We start from the raw sequence: 6,741 nt of genomic DNA on the forward strand, positions 1-6,741 counted from the left end.
TTTTACGAAGAGATCAATATTGAATTCTATTGCTTTTTGAGCATTTCGGCCAATGCTGCCCAAAATTGAATGATGATTCACGAATATTTCACAATCCTATATTTTTATTGTCATTGAAATCGGTAAAATCACCCATTTTCCAATCAAATCAATTGATTGCCTGATCTAGTGGGAACCCATCACAGTGTACCGGAAGGAAGCTTCACACGCCTCCCTCTCAGTGACTTAATCGTCAGTACATTGTTTACATTGCACTGTAGAGAACCTACTGTTGATTTTATTTTTTATAATAGTTGAATTAAACTTTAAAATGCAACAATCGAGTATCATGGATCAGTTGTGCTCTAAGCAGAAACATTTCGAATGTGGCCCTATAATATAAAAGAGACTTATTGATTTTTATGTCTGGACTTCCTGCTTGTGCTTGTAATTTTTTAATTTAAGTTTAAAATGAAAAAGTCAAGTATCAGGGTTCAGTTGTGCTTTGAACAGAAACATTCTTTTGAATGCGCTCTTGTCATATCAAAGGACCTACTGTTGATTTTATATGCCGGACCTATCTGCTTGTGTAGTAATAAAACTTCTCAAATGCACTTGTTATAATAGGCTGTATAAGGTATTCACTTTGATCATAATCGCCTGTTCTTTTTATCGGACTTTTTCGATAATCGATTATCTATTCTTATTGAAGACATTTCAATACAAAACCTATCTAAGAACATTGCCAGATAAACGAAGTACATTTGTGTGAAATTTCATAAAAATAAGCCTGACCATTTTGGAGTTGATAGAGAACAAACATATATGTATGTGTATCAATGTCCATATTATTACTGGGACATATTGTCTTGCATTCTTTTGTATATGCGAAATGTATATAAACCTGGATCGTCCAGCAGCTCTTGTCGTAAAGTCGATTGTGATGTGTATATATGTCAATTTGTATATATTTAATGTTCTCTGTTCATGTATGTAAATGTTCAATGTGGCTGACTGAATGTGTGCGGATTTACACTTAAAATATACAGGTTATAAACGGGGCACAACATAATGAGACAGTTTTTTTAATAAAGGACTAATAAAACCTTTTCTGTATGGCACACTAGACAAAAGGACACATACCGTCTTGAATATACTTTGCCATGCTCTCATGAAATTAGAAGGCACTATTCTCCAAAGAAACTCATGTAACATTTATTTCCCATTTGTGGGTTCCTCGCAGTTGCATGAATTTCTTTGTAGAATCTTACATCTGCTGGTTGGCCTAACAGATGCTTCCATGGACTTTAAGAGATTAAATCTCTTCTGAATTAGTCTCGACTCTAACTCGCTGCCTGGCCTTTTCTGTGAACATATCATAACTCGTTTTATTTGTTTGTTATCTTACATCACCAACCAGATCAGTCAGTTGAGAAAATTATATATTGTGACAAAAAGAACTCGATTTTACCTTTTTTCCTTAGCCGAAAAGAGGTGAATCTTAATTGAGAAAGTTTTTTTTTTCATTCAACCTCAAGATCGACATTGTGTTGATTGTTAAGATAAAAAGGCTACATGGAATATTGTAAATTATTTTGTACGCATTCAAAGCCATATTCATTTTTTCCCTTTCCTTAAAAGAGAGAAACAAGAAACCATGGAGGACTTGAAACCAACTATAGCACTACTGTGAAAATACTAAATTGAACAGCAACAAAAAATTGAAAAAAGATTTCAAAATCTACTAGTGGAACAAGAAGAGAATACTGACTTATTACTACAAACTTTAAAAAACAATTCATGTAAAGTAACATAGCATTCTCACAAAAACACAGTTTGGAATGCTATTAACAATTTCATTTAAGCCTTGGACGAAGGTATGAAAACTTGTATAAGATTGTTGCTTCAAAAACTGGGATCCACAGAACACAACAAATTCGTGGATTAAATTTGACTACGTAAAACATGTGACTAGATTCTTTTCTGAAATCATAAAATTCTTAACAGAAATGTTCAGCATAAAAACATTGTTATTTATAATAATTAGAAATGGCTGATGACGAGGACTATTTAACACTTGCATCAATAGTCAATAAACATTGTGTCAATTTTAAAGTAGCTCAACTGAGTGCTGACGATTTAAAATGGTTGATATTTGTACAAGGATTGGTATCGGAAAAAAAACTCTGAAATTTGATGCAGAGTTTTAAGTAAATTAGAAAATGAACCTATCATGATACAACAAAAGTTGTCAATGAGTGATTAGTGTTAAAAAGGATTTAAAGAACAGGATTTTATAGAATTGAATATAAAGCCTTCTTTTATAGAGTAAATGACAAAATTAAGTTAGGTACGACACACTAGAATAAACGAAAAAGACGATAAAACATGCTGGTGAAAATATTAAATAAAAGCGTAAAACTTCACTTAGATTCTGGATTTTATCAATCATTAATTTGTATTAATAAACCTACCGAAACAGCCAGAACAGTGGCCAAGCTAAAAATAAATTTTGAAGGCGAATTAATCATTAATGTTACATTTAACGATACAACAAAAAAATTAAAGGTGTTCATATTAAGAAATATATGAAATCTTTTTGAGATATTCAGCTCTTCAATTTGTGGGATTTGCCTATAAATACTTTTTGTCAAAAAGCGAGAACTTTAATGACAGAGAAGGAAAATCTCAAGTTAGAATTAAAATAAAGTTTCCCTGAAGTTTTCTCAGCCGGCCTGGAAAAATGCATACAATGTCAGTTAGATTCGAACTCAAAGATAATACGCAACCAATGTACAAGAAAAAAAAGAAATGTACCGTTTGCCTTATTGGAAAAAACGATATTTGTAAAAACTGCCATCCTATCGTAAGTTGAATTCAGTAAATATGTCAATAAAGTAAAAAGAAACCTGCATTTGCGCCGACTTTTCCACTGGTTTGAACTCGGTACTAAAAGACATATTACTCACTTGCTAGCCATGAAGAAGTTTTCACTAAGCTGAACAGAGGAAAGAAAGATCGTCTCTAAAGTTGATCTGAGTGTCGATTACCTTCAAACTTCAGTTGGGGAAAATAGCTTGAAATGTCTTTGTATTAACATCAATAAGGATTACTCAAATTCGAAAGGTTAACTTTTGGAGTCAAGGTAGCGCACGCCATTTTTCAGGTAATTGATACTATGTTGGGTGCCTTGATTTTGCGTTGCTTATCTGGATGACATCATAATAAGTGAGCCCAGAAAACAACATCGAGAACATGTCCACAGAATATTCTGGTTTTAAAATAAAAGAAGGAAAATACAATTTCTTCATGGAAGAAATAAAATACTTGTGATCCATCATCGACAAAAACGTTAGAAGACCGGACTCAGAAAGGGCCACAGTTATAAAGATATGACGGCTTCCCAAAATATTACAGATATTAAATATTACAAAAAGGAATATGAAAAACTTTCATATTGGTCACATAAGAATAAACAGAATATGGAGCCTCATGTGGAGTTACATATACTGACTTAAGATGGAGGAACACATAAAATATATGGTCGACTCATGTTTAAGCCTGACAAATCCTGGTCTAGAATTCATATAGATTTCGGAGGGCCACTGGAGGATTTATATTAGCTAATTGTGATGAAAAGTTACACAACATGGCCAGAAGTACTCAGAGGTAAGAGACCCACTACATAGGTAGTTATTAATTTCTTGCATGAATTATTTGCCTGGTTTAGATTTATGGATTGCTTAGTGACAATAAGACTCAATTTACGTCCACTGACTTCAAGGAGTTTGTGAGACATTTTAAGTTAAATATGTCACGACTTCTCTGCACCGCCCATGATCAAAAGAGCAGGCGGAACACGTCGTTGACACTTTGAAACGCACACTACAAAAAGCATGCAGCACACCTACAACAACCCCACTGCAACAATTTCTACATATCTTTAGGATCACACCTAATCCTAATACACCATCAGCAGTATCTCCAGCAGAGAATATGTTCCAATGGAAAATGAGACCCGTCTTCATAAAACTGTTGGCAAAGCAAACAAAATTAAGAAAGACCTCTATTGTGCATAAGAAAAACTATGTCCTAGGAGAAAAAGTTTTCTACAAAACTTACAAAAAAAAAAAAAAAAAAAAAAAACTGGGCCTAATTGACAAGAATCGGACATATTGTGTGCATTATTCAAGGTCCTAAATTCACATATAAAAAAGACCTTAACTAAATAAGAAAGCATCTTTTAAATGGTCTCACCTAGGCACCTCATTGAGATGACGTATGACATTTTCGGCATTGAACCAGCTCAAGTAGCTCCAGAATGGAAAAAAGGAAAAGATAATTCACTGATATTTTAAATAGCGATCAAAAAATGGAGTAATGGCTTGGGAAGCGGATGTTATCGAGACTTGCCCATTTAGTAGTAATGAATTCTCTTAATTACAATAAAAGCCCCTAGTATTATACTCGCGCGTAATTATTGTGACCAATACCAGATTACACGCTGCCTTACTTAACAGTAGAAAAATATCAACAACCAATTTATATTCACTTTCGTGTACAATATATTCGTTTCCGTTTAAACCCGTTGTTTGAGTCTTTCTTTATGACCACATCCTAGGGCCACAATAGTAGGGTAAACTAAAATCCCAATACTTGCTAGAATAACTAATCTAAGTGAAGTAAAACTGCGAAACAACACACTGCTGGCAATTGTGCTGTGTGAATACACTCCAGACCATCTCAAAAACAACAATGAATCTAATCAAACACGATCGGCAACAGATACTTAGCAGATAACATTGATGATGCTGCTGATGATGATGGCTACCTCATCTCTGTTTCGATAATTAGCATCCTAGCCCAACCAAAAATGGCATCTCGTTACAGCCATAATTGGTGACTTTCTCGTATTAATAAATACACCTAGCTGTCATTTATCAATGTAAGACAAATAGTTAAATTAAGTTCAATTATACGTTCCATACGCTGGAGAGTGTCGTCAGTGATGTTTCGGCGCGGATCATGGGAATGTTTCGAGTCTTTCAACATCAGACACTCCTCCCCGCACAGACCCGACCAGAGGTGATCGGTCTCTAGTCCACTTTCCATAAGTGCACTTTTTCAGACACTGTTTAAATTGTGGCTGTACTCCACACAAAATCTTCCTGGCTTCTCGGATTGGCTGAATTTTAATGGCACGTGTTTTAGTATACGAATAATATAATAGCTATGAAAAAAAAAAACGAAATAAAAACTTTAAGACCACCTAAGAAGAAGAAGAAGAAGAAGAAGAAGAAGAAGAAGAATTAATTACAAACAAATCCAGTCCTTCCCAATAATAATAGAGGTGGATATATATATATATATATATATATATATATATATATATATATATATATATATATATATATATATATATATATATATATATATATATATATATGCATATGACCAACCACACACGCACAGACAACCATATGCAGATCATTCTTTGCTAAAAAAGCCTATCTTCAAGCTAAACCTTGAAAATTTACCGCATGAATTATAATTTTATGCATAATTAAAGTCAATTGAAAAATAAAATAACTATATACAACTGAGAAAAATATATATATACTGTGCGAATAAGGGTAAAAAGCGAAGTGTAAATATGCGACTAAATACAAGTAGACTAAAAAATTAAAACTTAAATCAACTATCAAAATATCCTAGGGTAAACTGCAAAAACATCTAAAAGTATTTAAACAAAATCACAGTATTATTGTAGAAAGTGGGTGGTGACGGTGGTTAATTGCTTAACGACACGAAGTGACGTCCTGGGTGTTCCAAGTTCGAATCCAGTTAGTTTCACAAAATCACTTTCACATAGGATGTTTGCAACCATCACATGGTTCCGGCCGTAAGTACTTAATGTCTTTCAAAAAGAAATTCTGACAGGAAAAAAATTGGGAAAATCAATGGTAACAATAGAATAATCTGATTCATACGATATGATGATGGTTATGGAAAGTCAAGTTTTCAAATATATCTTTCTAAATTATGTTTTGTGGATAAGTAGGTTAAAAACACTGACATATACGTAATCTAGTTTTTCTGCATCAGCGTCATTTAACAAAGGATTATTACGTTTTGTTTTTATCTTAAGTGAGACAACTGAATAGTCGAAAGATCATAGTCGAGACAGAACAGAAGATAAACAGATCACAGGACAAGTTGTGAGAAAAAATCTAGGAGACTTGCACACTGGCCGTCAGTGTCGGGGTCACGGGTTGGTTTGTGAACAATCTGAGTTACGCGATGGAGAAATCATGACAGAACCTCCCATCATCATCTGTCTTGTTTGAGCGAGCTAACCTAACTTTGCGCAAATTTTACGCACCTTCAGTTCCTAATAATTGTGTTTACAGTTCCCACACTGACATCAAACTGTGCACTTATTGACTTTATAAACACACGACGGTCCTTATGTTGGTTAATAATTAGTTAATCATTAAAATCAAATAAAAACATACCTTGTTTGTTTTAAATAAAATTCACACTGAAAGTCATATCGATGTTGACAGAAGAGAAATTAATTCACACGTAGTAATGTTTTAGTTTAATACAGACACGAGAGCCCGTCTGGTTTTTATTTACATTGTGAAACGAAGAGGGAAATACACGTAATCACTCGTTTATAATTAAACAGAGGTAAATAACTCAACACAGCTTGTGTCACTCAAAAATAAGCATGAATCTGAAGTTGTCAAATGGAAAACA

The sequence above is a fragment of the Euprymna scolopes genome, chromosome 8 (genome assembly GCF_053919585.1).
Source record: "Euprymna scolopes isolate OS-2025 chromosome 8, ASM5391958v1, whole genome shotgun sequence".
Lineage (NCBI taxonomy): Eukaryota > Metazoa > Mollusca > Cephalopoda > Sepiida > Sepiolidae > Euprymna > Euprymna scolopes.